Source organism: Mobula birostris, chromosome 2 (assembly GCF_030028105.1).
Source record: "Mobula birostris isolate sMobBir1 chromosome 2, sMobBir1.hap1, whole genome shotgun sequence".
In the NCBI taxonomy this organism is placed as follows: Eukaryota; Metazoa; Chordata; class Chondrichthyes; order Myliobatiformes; family Myliobatidae; genus Mobula; species Mobula birostris.
In genome coordinates, this window is record NC_092371.1 from 96,930,246 (window position 1) to 96,947,092 (window position 16,847).

Sequence of the window (16,847 nt, forward strand, 5' to 3'; positions counted from 1 at the left end):
ACCCCCACCATCCAGGCCGTGCTATTATCTCACTGCTTGCTATCGGGAAGGAGGTACAGGAGCCTCAGGACCAACACCACCAGGTTCTTCTGCTCCTGAACCAGTGTGGATAACTTCACTCACCTCAACTCTGAATTGATTCCAAAACCTATGGACTCACTTTCAAGGATTCAACAACTCATGTCCTCAGTATCTATCTACCTATTTATTGTTTTTTTTTATTTGCACATTGTTTTGTATATTGGTTGTTTGTCAGTCTTTTATAGATTCTATTGTATTTCTTTGTTCTATTTTGAAAGCTTGCAAGAAAGTAAATCTCAGGATAACATACAGTGACATATGTACTTTTAGATTATGAAGACATGCAGTCCTCTTTTATTGTCATTTAGTAACGCATGCATTAAGAAATGATACAATATTTCCTCCAGTGTGATATCACAAAACACAGGACAGACCAAGACTGAAAAAAACTAACAAAACCACATAATTATAACATATAGTTACAACAGTGCAACAATACCATAACTTGATGAAGAAGTCCATGAGCACAGTAAAAAGTTCAAAGTCTCTCAAATGTCCCACATTTCACACAGATGGGAGAAGGAAGAAAAACTCTCCCTGCCATACCTGACCATGGTCCGACTCTGAGTCATCTGAAAACTTCGAACTCTGATCAGCTCTCCGACACCGAGTACTAAGTGCCATCTCTATCCGAATGATTCGATGTCCATCTTGGTCACCAACAGCAGGCAAAGCCAGGGATTTTGAGGCCTTCCCTCCGAAGGATTCCCGATTCACGCAGTAACAACAGCAGCAAACTGGCGTTTCAGAAATTTTTCCAGATGTCCCTCTGTGCTTTCATGTCCATCTCCATCAAATCAGAATTGTCCACGGTCCCTACTTAACGGATACGATATCATTTACTTTGAAATTTGAAAATATAGATACAACTGTAGTGTTTATCATGAATATCACAAATGAGAAAACCTGCAGATGCTGAATTCAAACAACACACACAGAATGCTGGAGGAACTCAGTAGGCCAGACAGCGGCTATGGAAATGAATACAGTCAATGTTTCAGTCTGAGACCCTTCAGCAGGACTGGAGCATAAAAAATGAAGAGTTAAATTTAGAAGGTGGGGGGAGGGCAGGGAGAAACGCAAGGTTACCATGAATACATAGGGATGGAGGAATATGGATCATGTACAGGCAGAAGAGATGTAATTTAATTCAGAAGTTTGTTTGATATAGACATTCTGCACTAAAGGCCTGTCTCTGCACAGTACTCTTGCAAATAAAAGTACAAAACAGAAGACAGATGAATGAATTAGAGGCTTCATTACAACTTGTAAAGAATGATATGTGACCATTACAAAGAACAAAATACAAGAAAAGATAGGAACAGAAATAAACCATCTTGCTGCTTGAACTGTTCCATCATTCCAACAGTTGTAATAGGTTCTCCTTTCCAATCACTCTTGTCATGAAAGCTAATATTTGACTGCCTTCTGCACCTACATGTTGGTACTCAGTGACTTGTGTACAAGCACACCCAGGTTACTTCGAATATCAATACTGACCAAAGCATCTCATGCTTTTGTCTTGAGTCCAGCAAAATGAATGATCTTTTCCCAGATACTATTCCATTTACTGCATTCTCCACACTCATTCAGCTTGTCCATATCTCACTGAAGCTTACTTTCTAAATACGTTTTTCCATACTAACATAATGTCAGAATCATAGAGCACTATAGCACAAAAACAGGCTGTTCGGTCCATCTAGTCTATGCCAAAATGATATTTCGCCCAGTCACATTGACTTGCACCTGGACCATGGACACTGTAACCAAGTCCTTATCCAAACTTCTCTTAAATACGGCAATCGAACCCACATCCACCACTTTCTCTCATGCTTCATCCCATTTAGTCTTGCATCATCTGCAAACCTAATTTGTTTTGAAGTAACCTGACATTGAAGGGAAATCTAATTTGAACCAACAATGTGAGCATTCAGGGATAAGCATGAGAAAGAAAATAGTATAAGAAATAGCACAGGCACTAAAGAGTAATTGATCCATGGGATTAAATCAGAAAATATGAAAGTACACAAGTGTCATTTGTGGAGACAGAAAGAGTATTATATCTTACCACCAAGCAGTTTAAACTAAACTATGAATTGACAGTAAAGAGAATGGAAGATCCAAAGTGGTGTTTCTGTAGAAAGTGAACTCAGTGGCCAGTTTAGTAGGTACACCTGTACACATGCTCTTTAATATAAATATCTAATCAGCCAATCATGTGGCAGCAATTCATTGTATAAAAGCATGCAGGCACAGTCAAGATGTTCTGTTGTTGTAAAGACCAAACATCAGAATGGGAAAGAAATGCAATCTAAGTGACTTTGATTATGGAATGATTGTTGCTGCCAGATGGGGTGGTTTGAGTATCTCATAAACTGCCGATCTCCTGGGATTTTCAAGCACAACCGTCTTTAGAGTTTACAGAGAATGATACAAAAAATAAAACAAAAAGAAAATCCAGTGAGCAGCAGTTCTATGAGCGAAAATGTCTTGTTAATGAGAGAGGTCTGAAATGATTGCTAGACTGGTTCAAGCTGAAAGGAAGGCAATAATAACTCAGATAAACATGCATTACACCAGTGATGTGCAGAAGAGCATCTCACAATGCAGAACCATGTTGAATCTTGAAATGGATGGGGTATAGCAGCAGAAAACACAAACGAGGTGCATTAGGTACTTAGTAAAGTGGTCGCTGAGTGCAGTAATCAGATATACAAAAATCATCAGCAAGACTAATAAAATATTAAATTTATAATCATAAATACAGACTATGTAGGAGAGGAAGCTTAGCCACAGTTGTACAAAGTTCTGTTTAAATCACATCTGGAATAATGCACGCATAGCTGTGAAATGCTATTACAAAATCTGGACAGAATACAATGCAGATTTACTAGAATGTCATTACAGCCAAGTGATTTAGATCAAAAGGAAAGTAAGTCAGTTAGTCTTGCATTTCCTGTGCTGCTGTACTTCACTGAGTTTAGGATTTTGAAAGGAACCTACAGAGTAGGAGGAAAGTGGAACAAACAGAACCTTAAAACCAGAGTCAAACGCATCAACAGAAACATTATGAACCACTTCTCCACTGATTGTGACATAGAAGTGGGACAAAAATACAGTTGTCAACTCAGTTTTAAATCTGACAGCAGTTTTTTCAGTTCAGATGATGGGTTAGGATACACTTCAGACGTGAGATCAATAAATGGCAAGAGAGGTTCAAAGATCTGATGGGTGTATTCTTGTTGTCCTGTGATTTCTGGTCAATGGCACAGCAAACATGTTAATTCTATTCTAATGGACATAAGCAGAATGATAACCTAAAAGTCACTGCGGAATCACATTCACAGACATTGCATCCCCTGGCATTGGAGAAAAAACAACTGCTGATGATGAGCAGTGTGAAACGGTTTAAGATGACTTCCGTTAATAATATGGACATCTGCCACTGTGAAATAGTTTCTATCTTCTTCTGATCCATTTGTAACAGTCAGATTGATTCCTCTACAAATCAAATGGGCGAATCCAGGCTGCAGACCCATTGAACTGAGCTAATGAGGTTATCCCAATGAGGAATTTAACACATGGCTCCAAATACAAATGGCTGAAGAGACTGGGAGAGGAATTTAATAGATGCAGCTTTTTCATGAAATTACACAACTATCATGCAGCTATTTTGTACACCAGAAGTAGATAAGTATTAGGTAATCAACTGAGATGTTCCCTGCATCATAACATAACCTATTGCCAATACCAGAAGCAGTAGCCTGTGTGGTATATTAGAAATAGATCATAAATAAAGTTGAACTGAAAAGAATATGTAGGGAATCCAACGGAGAAGATCTTGGTGTTGGTTGGAGCACTGGCAAATGAACTACGATGTATTACAGAAGAGAGGGAAGGAAGCATCTAAGCAATAATGACCATAACATAGTAAATACTGAAATAAAAATTAAGAATAACAGAAGTATGATGAGGACTGGAGAAATACACGGACAACACTGATTTTGAGAAGCAAAAAAAAAAGGGAGAGGGAAAGGAAAATAATATAACAAACCAATGGCAATGGGAATTAAATTGGAATTAAATTCTAAATTGGAATTAAATAGAATTTAGGAAAAATTCTAATAAAAATCAAACCGACATTGTTGTGTTGAACATTTGTTTAGTTGGAAAATAGCATATAATTTCTGCTGTATGCTGAAGAAAAGGTGCAGCAAGTGTTGCAAGGGCATTGTCAGAAAAGTATAAAAATGATTGAAGGTTTTAAAAGAAAGATTGCAATTCTATATCTTTCTTGGCCTCAAGCCATCATGGAACCTATAGTCAATAAGCACATTTGTCAGAACACCACTTCTGTAATGTTGAAACTGAGCTTCTAATTTGTTCACTGCATTCCTCCACAGAAACCAATATAATAACCAGATAATCTGTTTACACCTCAGCCAAGGGATCAAATTTTGAAGTTATAATATGATTTGATACAAGTAGGCAATAAAGAGATATGTGGATAATCAAAGTTAGATTTTATCGAGATATCCTTGTCACAAAGAAATCAAACAGGCAAATTCTCTGCCTAGAAGCTGGGGGAATGTAAATCTGTAGGATAATATACATGTAGAGGCTGGATAAACACAAGAAGGAGAGGGAATGCAAAGGTTTACTGATAGTCAAGGAATGTCAGGAAGAGACAAGAGTAAATAAATAGCAACATGAATCTCTGAGCCAAGTGGCTGGTTTTTTGTACCATATATATCTCTACACATCGTGTAATTCTACATAAATGAAAGCTAATAATGAATTTTGAATTAGAAATTTACAAGCAGTGGCAAATTCCAGAAATGATTTCAGAAAGTCTGTTGGCTACAACACAGAAAGTGACCTCAGTGAAGCTAATGAGAAATAGAACTTTTGATTGTGTTGAGCACATGCTATGGGCAGAGAAGACTAGCACTCAAAAAGCACCAGACAGAGCAGCTGGGCAGAGATGAATGATACTGAGAAATGTATTTTGGAATGAAAAACAGTGATTAATATCTGCTCTTTGAAGTAGGCGTGAATCCCATGGCAATATTTTATGACAAGCAGGAGCATTTTCCTAAGTATATTCGCTTTCACTCAATAAGTTGTTCATACCACTAGTTGTGGGAGCTTGTTGTGCACAAAATACCAATTTAAAACACCTGACTACATTTCTAAACATTTTCATTGAAGGGTACTAAAATATCAAAGTCTTTCCTTTTCACGTCGCCAAGTCCACATATAACATATTTATTCAGTTATAGCTGCAAGTGAATAGGAAGATGGGTATAATTAAGGCATATCTACTTGCTGTCTACTGCATATACACTCAGTGGCCACTTTATTGGCTACCTCCTATACCCAATAAAGTGGCCACTGAATGTATGGCCTGCTGTGGCCCATCCACTTCAATGTTTGCTGTGTTGTGTATTCAAGGATGCTCTTCTGCACATCACTGTTGTAAAGCACAGTTATTTGAGTTACTTACAATTTCCTGCTAGCTTGAACCAGCCTGGGTATTCTCCTCTGACCTCTCTCATTAACCAAGGTCTTTTCACCCACAGAATTGCTGCTTACTGGATATTTTTTTGTTTTGTTATTTTTTTGTTTTGTTTTATTTTTGCACCATTCTCTTCACCATTTACACCTCGGACTTCAACTACTGCACAGATTCTTGTCATCTTCAGAAGTTTTCGGATGACTCTGCCATAGTTGGATGCATCAGCAAGGGAGATGAGGTTGAGTACAGGGCTACGGTAGGAAACTTTGTCACATGGTGTGAGCAGAATTATCTGCAGCTTAATGTGAAAAAGACTAAGGAGCTGGTGGTAGACCTGAGGAGAGCTAAGGTACCGGTGACCCCTGTTTCCATCCAGGGGGTCAGTGTGGACATAGTGGAGGATTACAAATACCTGGGGATACGAATTGACAATAAACTGGACTGGTCAAAGAACACTGAGGCTGTCTACAAGAAGGGTCAGAGCCGTCTCTATTTCCTGAGGAGACTGAGGTCCTTTAACATCTGCCGGACAATGCTGAGGATGTTCTACGAGTCTGTGGTGGCCAGTGCTATCATGTTTGCTGTTGTGTGCTGGGGCAGCAGGCTGAGGGTAGCAGACACCAACAGAATCAACAAACTCATTCATAAGGCCAGTGATGTTGTGGGGATGGAACTGGACTCTCTCACGGTGGTGTCTGAAAAGAGGATGCTGTCTACATTGCATGCCATCTTGGCCAATGTCTCCCATCCACTACATAAGGTACTGGGTGGGCACAGGAGTACATTCAGCCAGAGACTCATTCCTCCAAGATGCAGCACAGAGCGTCATAGGATGTCATTCCTGCCTGTGGCTATCAAACTTTACAACTCCTCCCTTGGAGGGTCAGACACCCTGTGCCAATAGGCTGGTCCTGGACTTATTTCATAATTTACTGGCATAATTTACATATTACTATTTATGGTTCTATGACTATTTATTATTTATGGTGCAACTGTAACGAAAACCAATTTCCCCCTGGGATCAATAAAGTATGACTATGACTATGACTGTAAATCCCAGGAAATCAGCAGTTTCTGAGATACTCAAACCAGTTAGCTCTGAACAACTGAACCTCTTGACCATGTCTCCATGCTTTTATGCATTGAGCTGCTGCCATATGATTGGCTGATTAGATATTTGCATTAATGAGCAGGTGCATAAGAACCTAATAAAGTGGCTACTGATTACAAGCTGTTTATCCTGCCCCATGTAGTTCTATGCCTTGTTTCTTCACACCACCGTGTCACTGGATCATTCTTTCCTCTATTTCCTCTCCAAATGCCTTCGTCTCTTCACATAGTGACAGATTCCCCATGCTCATTTCTTGTTAAATTATAGACTTCCTTGTGCATCGATTCTGGGGTTTCTACATCGCTGAACCAAATGTGGTGAAAGATTAACTTGACACCACTGGAAAAAAAATGAATTGTCTGTGTAGAGAGATGGTTTACTTTAACCAAAAAAAGAAAAACAACGATTAAGAACATAAAATGAGGAAGCGATTAACTAATCGCTTAAAGAACACTTCAGGGCTGATAACTACTCATGAAATCGAAGCCAATTAGATAAGTTCACAGAGGTCACATTTTGAAAGGGAGAGAATAAAAGTCTGGGCTGATTTTAAGTGACTTTAAAAAAAGAAGCAGAAAGTAGTTTGAAATAAGATCTGGACATTGAGCAAACATCTCCAATTTTCGCCATCGGATTGGCAAGCCAGCTGTGCACTGCGATGTTCTCCTCGCGGTAACCAATAACAGATTACCTCAATCTTGAATGTCTGATTACTGACATTTCTGGGCTCAGTCGGAAACATCTTCATTTTTGTTTTAAGAATGTAAACTATCTTAATATATCTCAGTCTGAAAAGTAAACATTAATGTTTTGAGGTCTCTTCCTCCCAGAGCTGGCCGCGCCATTGTTAATTGATACCGAAAATTATTGAGAAGGAAAATCGGGCGATGCGTGTAACCCGCTCCTGATCTACATCGAACAATTTCCGCCGTCTCCGGAGCCAATCTGTACTTCTTCGTTCATTTCCAGTTTACCTCACACTTTCCTGTCATAAATCCTTACATTTTCAAAGGGTTGACTCTTGCAATAGTTGTCTCACTATTCGCAGTATCTCTTGATCTGTTTGTTTTTCCTTGTTGTTTATCCGTTTTTAATTCCTTGCAAGTACGTTCACTTGATTGGCTCGTTATGCCTGCTCAGCTTCTCTGATTGGACTAACCGAGACGGCCTTTGCACCTGATTGATTATACATTAGCCATTTATAGTACTGTTGATTGGCTTACAGGTAGAAATTCACGCCACGATTGGCTGAACAAGGATGTGTCATACGCCTGATTGGCTCCTTGCGCACAGAATTGTACACTCTGTCTAAATCATGTACGTGATTGGTTCCGTGCCTTCCCCCGCTGCATGCAATTGGCTCTCTGATTGCGCTGGGTACCAGTTTTCACTCTGTCAGTAATCCTGGCTCTCTCGGTGAAGCAAGCTCCGTGTTCTCCGGTCTTGGAGGGATTTAAATCTGCCACAATGGTCAGCAACGTCAGATTTAAAAGCCGAATGCTGAAATCGGGTAAGTTCCCTTTATTTCCGCAAAAATAACCCGATTAGCACTTGCCAGAGGTCTCCTCTGTTGCTGAATGAATCTTTCCATTCACTGCCTCTCCTTTCTCTGCCCGCTGCCGATGGGCGTCGCTGGGATACTGAACCTGCCGTATTTCAACGACCGGCGCCGCTTCCCCCGATGCACTCGCTGCTCCCGCGGCATCCAGAGGAGAAAGAGGTAAGTCTCATACTGTCCTGTTCCCTTTCCTTAATGCCATCGAGCCGGCTTCGAGCTCCGGCGCTTTTACTGTGCGTCTTCTTTCCGCGTACAGTGGCAATTTTCACATTGTATTGGCGTCCCGGTCAATGAATCTAAATGTTCACACTGATCTCAGGATCCCTTTTCCGGGTTCGTCCCCAGCAACACCCGGCACCGCTGCGCGCTGTGGACCACGTTCACCCTCCTTGTTATTTTTTTCCCCCAACCTCATCCAATAAAAAAAATCTTTGTGCAGAGATTTGCAAAGCAAATGAGGCCAGACAAGCTGCCTGGAACCGGCCCGACAAGCATCAGATTGCGGTCAAGAATGAGGGCTGGGAATGGAGCCGGGATGAGTTTAATGTGTGGGATCTAGTGGGAACCACCTCACGCCAGTTCCACCTCTGTTATTCCGCTTGGCCTACGCCTGTCTGCGAGACACCATAATTTGGCTGCCGTTTGAGGCAATTCGTTCTGAATTATCTTGTATTCCCCAGTGAGAGGCTGGTTGGTGTGTGAACTATAACAGACATAAAGGGTGGGTGCATAAAGGGATTTGGCTTGAAATCATTTGTCCAAATACCAGGGAGGGTTTGTCCTTCAGGGTTCATGCGTGTTCATTCTCTCCTACTCCGCCCCCATTTGTTAGTCCATTGCTACAGTATTATGTTGTTATTCCAATCTTCAGCACGTTTGGGGTTAAGATTTAATTATTTCTATTTGGAAACCTACCTTTGAACCAAGACACGGGAAGGTGTTTATAGTTCACATGGGGTTGCTGGTGGTTATAGTGATGTGGGGGTGGGGGCCGGGGTTGGGCTCGTGATCTCTGAAGGACACTTTTTCCTATTTATGTAACTATGGAAAGCCTGATGAGCAAACTTCGTTACTGAGTGGGAAGGCCTGTGCTGAGTATCCTACGTCATTTTCATTGTAATTGGAGAAGGTAGATCGAGAGGATGTTTGGGTCAATCATACAGCCTAGGGTAGTGAACTGAATGGCTGGGATGTGTTTGTTTATGCCTTATTATTACCAGCAGGTCATAGTAAATGATATTTATGTCGAAAATTAAAGAGCATAGTTTCGGATAAGGAGTAAGAGGAGATTTGAATAAAGATCACTGACATATGGTGAAATGTATTGTTTTACAGCAGCAGTACTGTGCAATACATCAAATACAATGAGAAATGTACAGTGTGATGACATTTTTGAGTACCTCCTGTTTCTAATAAAGTTGCCACAGAGTGTATGTTCGTGGTCTTCTGCTGCTGTAGGCCACCCACTTCACGTGTGTTCAGAGATGCTCTTCTTCATACCACTGCTGTAATGTGTGGTTATCTGAATTACGGTCACCTTCCTGTCAGCTTTAACCAGTCTGTCCATTCTCCTCTGACCTCTCTCATTAACGAGGCATTTTCACCCACAAAACTGCCACCCACTGGATTTTTAAAAAAAGTTTTAACACCATTTTCTGTAAACTCTGGAGACTGTCGAGCGTGAAAATCCCAGATCAGCAGTTTCTAAGATACTCAAGCCACCCTGTCTGACACCAACAATCATTCCATGGCCAATGTCACCTGGATCACATTTCTTCCCCTTCTGATGTTGAGTCTGAATAACAACTGAACCTCTTGAGCGTGTCTGTATGACTTGCTGCCACATGATTGACTGATTAGATATTCACATTAACAAACAGGTGTACAGCCGTACCTAATAAAATGACCACTGAGTGTGTGTATATAACAAATAAACAAGTAGTGCAAAAACAGAGCAGGAATAGTGAGGTAGTGTGCATGGGTTCAATGTCCATTCAGAAAACTGATGGTGGAGGGGAAGAAGTTTGTTTCTAAAACATTGAGTATGTGTCTTCATGTTCCTAGACCTCCTCTCTGGTGGCAGTAGTGAGAAGAGAGCATGGCCTGGGTGGTGGGGTTCTTAATGATGGATGCTGCCTTTTGCAGCAGCATTTTTTGAAAACTTCTTTGACGATTGGGAGGTCCATGATTGAGCTGGCCAAAGTTACAGCCATCTGCAGCCTTTTCCGATCCTTTGCAGTGGCCCCCTCCATACCAGATGGTGATACAACCAGATAGAAATTTTATATCCTATGGCACTGCCTAAGTTGGTTGTGGAGGCAGATGCTCTCAAGGGATTTTAAATGGTCTGAAAAGCACTTGAGTTGCCACAACACTGAAGGCTCTGGACCAATTGACAGTAAATGGTATTACTATGGATAGCTAATGATTGGCGTGGACTTGATGGGCCAAAGGGCCTATTTTTGGTCTGAATGTTACTGATTTTATAATTTCACATTAATATTAAACTAAGAAAAGGAATCATGTAACAAAAGATGTTGGATGATTAGATTAGAAATGATAGAACCATATTTAAAATACAAGGGAATGTGCATAAATGAATTCAAAGACAATAAAACTCCTACTCCAGAAGGATTTGATAATGTGCATTTTAAAAGGATCTAGGAAGGAGACAGGAAAAACCTTGTAACATATAATCAAAATATTGTTGGGAAATGGTATCAACAGGCAGATATACAGTAATAATAGTGGATATAATTGGTCATCATAATATCTATTTTCAGGAAGAGGGATGGAATTATCTGATGAACCACAGACCAACCAGATTAATGTTTTATTTATTTAACTGTAGGATATGGATATTGCTGACCAGGCTAATTTTGATGTGCATGCTAAATTACCCTTGAACTGAGTAGTATAATTGCCATTCCGAATCTGGAATCACAATAGGTTGAACTAGGGAAGGTTGGCAGGTTACCCCTTCCTGAAGGCCTTCTGCAAGCCAAGTGTGTTTTATGTGTAATCTGATTAATTATGAGAAAATAATGGAAAACTAATTAAAACTCTAGAAACCTAAAGTATAATGATATATATTCATCAAAGTTGCTGGTGAACGCTTCAGGCCAGGCAGCATCTCTAGGAAGAGGTACAGTCGATGTTTCGGGCCGAGACCCTTTGTCAGGACTAACTGGAGGAAGATCTAGTAAGAGATTTGAAAGTGGAGGGGGAGGGGGAGATCCAAAATGATAGGGGAAGACAGGAAGGGGAGGGATGGAGCCAAGAGCTGGACAGGTGATTGGCAAAAGGGATATGAGAGGATCATGGGACAGGAGGCCCCAGGGAGAAGGAAAAAGGGGAGGGGGGGAAAACCCAGAGGATGGGCAAGGGGTGTAGTCAGAGAGACAGAGGGAGAAAAAGGAGAGTGAGAGAAAGAATGTGTGTATATAAATAAATAACGGATGGGATCTCCGAGTGGCCATACATTTTAATTCCACATCCCATTCTGATATGTCTATCCACGGCCTCCTCTACTGTAAAGATGAAGCCACACTCAGGTTGGAGGAACAACACCTTATATTCCGTCTGGGTAGCCTCCAACCTGATGGCATGAACACTGACTTCTCTAACTTCCGCTAATGCCCCAACTCCCCCTCGTACCTCATCCGTTATTTATTTATATACACACATTCTTTCTCTTTCTCTCTCCTTTTTCTCCCACTGTCCCTCTAACTATACCCCTTGCCCATCCTCTGGGTTCCCCCCCCCCCCCACTTTTCCTTCTCCCTGGGCCTCCTGTCCCATGATCCCCTCATATCCCTTTTGCCTATCACCTGTCCAGCTCTTGGCTCCATCCCTCCCCCTCCTGTCTTCTCCTATCATTTTGGATCTCCCCCTTCCCCTCCCACTTTCAAATCTCTTACTAGCTCTTCCTTAGTTCTGACGAAGGATCTCGGCCCGAAACGTCGACTGTACCTCTTCCTAAAGATGCTGCCTGGCCTGCTGCGTTCACCAGCAACTTTGATGTGTGTTGCTTGAATTTCCAGCACCTGCAGAATTCCTCATGTCTGCGTTGATGTACATTCAACATGGATTTCTATAGCATTACTGGACAACAGAGAGAGTAATGCAATAGATTTAATATACCTGAATTTCCAAAGGGCGTCTGAAAAGAAATTTAGATTAATGAGAAAAGTGTATATGGACACTGAAAACACGGCAAAATGAATATTTACTTATCTTTAAAACAAAGGAGAAATTAAGGATAAAAAGTTGCTCTTCAACTTGACGAAAGATGGCTTCCCATAAAGATTGTTGCAGAAATGGCATTTATTCACAATTTATTTTTTAAAAATTGGTAAGCTGGTAAATTGGCAAATTGAACAGAATGTCAAATCAATTTTTTTTAAAAAGTCCAGTTCATCACAGGAAAAGCCCTCCCCACTATTGAACACATCTAAAAGGAGCGCTGCTACAGAAAGCTGCATCCATCATCAAGGACCCCAGCCATCCAGGCCACCGTCTCTTCTCACTATTGCCATCAGGGAGGAGATACAGAAGCCTTCTGTTCCACACAACCAGGTTCTGGAACAGTTATTGCCTTTGACCGTCAGGCTGCTAAACCAGCGTGCATAACTTCACTCACTTCAACACTAAACTGATTTCACAACCTGTGGACACTTGCAAGGATGCTACAAGTCATGTTCTCAGTATTAGTAGGGTGGCATGATAGTGTTGCAGTTAGCACAATGCTTTACTGCACCAACAACCTAGGTATAATTCCTGCCATTGTCCGTAAGGAGTTTGTGTCTTCTCCCCATGACCGTGTGAGATCCCTTTGGGTGCTCTGGTTTTCTCTCAAATCCTAAAGATTAAGTAAGTATGTTAATTGGTCACATGGGTGTAATTAGGCAGCATGGACTCATTGGGCCAGAAGGGCCTTTTATCGTGCTGTATCTCTAAATAAAATTTTTAAAAATTGTTTATTTACTTGTATATCTATTGTTATTATTTGCTATTTTTTATTTTTGCACTGTTTGTTTTCTTTCGCATATTGTTTGTCAGTCTTTATACGTGTGTGTTTTTCATTGATTCTGTTGTATTTCTTTGTTCTACTGTGAATGCCTGCAAGAAAATGAATCTCAAGGTAGTATATGGCATTTATATACTTTGATAATAAATTTACTTTGAACTTTCATTTAATATTGTCCCATGTACCAAGACAGTGAAAAATGTGCATACCATTCATATAGATAAATTCATTATGCCAGTTCATTGAGGTAGTACAAGATAAAACAATACCACAGTGCCACAGTCACAGTTACAGAGAAAGAGCAGTGCAGATAAACAGTAATGTGCAAAGACACATCAAGGTAGATTATGAGTTCAATAGTCCATCTTGTCATACAAGGGAACAATTCAATAATCTTCTATTAGTGAGGTGGAAGATGCTCTTGATACCTGGTATACACTTCCAGGTATTTTTATCTTCAGCCCAATGCAAGGGGGTGAAAGAGAGAAAGTCTGGGGTGGGTTGGGTCTTTGATTATGTTGGCTGATTTGTCAAGGCAGCAAGAAGTGTAGATGGAGTCCTTGGATTGGGGTCTAGTTTCTGTGATGTGCTGACCTATGTATGTTCTTTGATTTTGGATTAAAACCACTGTTTGGGGATGACACTCAACCTGGTTAGATTTCTATCAGCAAGGACAGAATTTTTCGACTGTGGGATGAATCCAGAGCACCCGGAGAAAATCTATGCAGTAAAGGGCAGAATGTACAAACTCCTTACAGATGGCACCGGATTTGAACTTCAAACTCCGGAATGCCCCGAGCTGTAACAGTGTCGTACTAATTGTTACGCGACTGAGATTCTCAGGATCAGTTTCCTAGGAAGTCATCACTGAGCAGATCTCAAATGGAACAGAGGTCACACAGTTCTATGCTGACCATTCAAGGTCAAAAGCTGAGTCTTCTGTAATGTAACACACGCAAAATACTGGAGTAACTCGGTGGGTGAGGCAGCATCAATGGAGAGGAATAAACAGCTGATGTTTTGGATTGAGACTTTTCATCAGGGCTGGAAAGGAAGGGGGAAGAAACCAGAGTAAGGAAGTGGGGGAGAAGGGAAGGAGTAGAAGCTGGAAGGTGATAGGTGAAGCCAAATGAGGGGGGAGGTAGGTGGCTGGGGAGGTTGGATGAAGTTAGAAGCTGGGAGGTGATGGTTGGAAAAGGGCTGAAGAAGAAGGAATCTGATAGCAGAGGAGAGTGGACCATGGCAATAAAAGGAAGGAGGAGGAGCACTAAGGGGAGGTGGTAGTCAGGTGAGTAGAAGAGAGAGTTAAGAAGAGAACCAGAATGGTGAATGGAAAAACAGAGGAGGGGGAGGGAGAAGGAAGGCAAATTACTGGAATTTGGAAAAATTGATGTTCATGCCATCCATTTGGAAGCTGCCCAGATGGAATGTGAGGTGCTGCTCCTCCCACCTGAGAGTGGCCTCATTGCGGTAGTAAAGGAGGTCGTGGGCCAACATGTCGGAAGGGGAATGGACAGTGGAATTAAAATGGTCGGCCACCAGGAAATCCTGCTTGTTATGGATGGAGTGAAGGTGCTTGACAAACCGGACCCCAATCTATGTCAAGTCTCACCAAACTAGAGGAGGCTGCACCAGATTGGATATAGTAGATGACATTTATGTTACTTCTGTAATGAATGGCTTAACACATGATTCACCAAAGCCTTTCCACCAGTGGCAAGACATGCTTGGCAAATCAAATAGAGGACAATACTAGCAACATGGAGTTTTCCTTTCTAGAATCTATAAATACCAGTCCATGTGCTGGGACAAGAAGTATTAAACATAAGGAAACAATATAGGAGTTAAATGGAATTTGGGTGGACACTGGTTGTGTCAGAATTTATTTATTTATTTGTAGGATGTTGACATCAGGAGCAGTTAGTTTTAAATGCCCATCCTTAATTTCATTGTCTTTATAAAATTTCTAATTGCATATTCTCTATCCACTGCTCCCACTGTGGTGAAGGCACTGCCACTATTCTGTTGCAAAGGAGGTCTCTGGATATTGATCTAAAGGAGATTAATAGAATGGTGATGCATTTCCAAGTCAGCATGATTTAGGCCTTTCAGGAGAATATACAAGTGGCTTTGCACCTTTGCACTTGGTGCTAAAGGTAGTGGAGGTTGCAGAATTAGTAAGTGCTGTCAAAGAAAGTTTGGAAATTGAATGTGGAGGTTGTGCATACTGTGGTCATGCTGTAGAGGTAATGGAGGAGGGAAATATTTAGTATTTTTGATCAAGTACATATTTTGGAGGATGTTGAATTTCATTATTACTCACCGATACAAGGTTTTCTTTTTTGACAGTGGGTGGTGGTATTAGAAGGTCAGGAGGTGAAATGTTCACAGAACATTACCGAGTTTCTCAACTGTTCCTGCTGCCAACATATTTTCGTGGTTGTCTCATTTAAGCTTTTCAGATTCAGATGTAGATTCATTTATCACATGTAAATCGATTTACACAGTAAAATGCATCATTTGCGTCACCTTAGCTCGGCCGGGGGGGGGGGGGCAACCCGTAAGTTTCACTGTACATTCAGGCGCCAACATAGCATGCCCGCAATATTCCACAGAACAACACAGGCAGCAGCAGCAAACAAACACCCACCCATCCACTCAAACACCCAGGCAGTACTCCAGTCCCAGGACAGTCCACCTCTGGGCTTCTAGTTTCTAGTCGCATACATCAGGCCTCCAACTTCAGATTTGACCTCAGCACACTGGTTATCTTTAGTCAGTGGTTATCTCCATGATGCTTTTGGTCGAAACCTCAGTAATACTAGTACTGCTGGATGTCCATTATTGGCAGTTGGGCCTTTTATTGCCAGAGACGGTTACTGTCTGTCACCTGTGTAATGCAAGCTCATTTGCCCATGAATGAATGCTACACATCTGCTCCATGGACACCTCCATACCCTGGTTGTTGTGAATGAAGCTGGACTTCGTCGGATCATCAGGAAGATGCCATTGATTAAGTAACTGAAGATGCTGGACTGTCAATGATATCCAGAGTGCAGTTGTGGCCCCGTCTGAGAGCTCCATCACCAATCACTACAACCATCTGTCTTTGTACTCAGTCTAACAATGGAGAGTTTTCCCTTGATCTCCATTCACTGTAATTTTACTAAAATTCCCCATTGCTGTATCAATTAAAAGCAGCTGCCCTTTAATTCACCTTCAACCCAAAGCTGTAATGAGGTCTGGAGCTGAACAACCAAGGTGAAAATAATTGCACCATTGCTGACTCCTTTTGTCACTTTGCTAATGATTTGTAGTTGATTGACTGTTGGTAATTAGCAAGACTGGATTTTGTGGGCAAACATGCCTGGGAAATATTTCATATGATTGGGTGGATGCCAGCATTGTAATTGTAGTGGTATAGCTTGGCTGGAGATACATTTATCCCTGAAATATATCAGCAGCCAGAATCTCATTGGCTTGCAAAGGCTTTGATCTGTCCAGTGCTTCCAGCTGTTCCTTGAGTGAATTGGAATCAGCTGAGTTCAAC

General features: G+C 41.2%; 1 long non-coding RNA gene across 1 annotated transcript in view; it reads right to left on the reverse strand.

Moving 5' to 3' along the window:
- Positions 1-450: 450 nt before the first annotated feature.
- LOC140188907 (uncharacterized) overlaps positions 451-16,847 on the reverse strand; it is a 146,815-nt gene continuing 130,418 nt past the window's right edge. Inside the window, exon 7 of the long non-coding RNA XR_011883418.1 lies at positions 451-900. This is a non-coding gene — a long non-coding RNA (uncharacterized lncRNA). The remainder of the gene's footprint in view (positions 901-16,847) is intronic.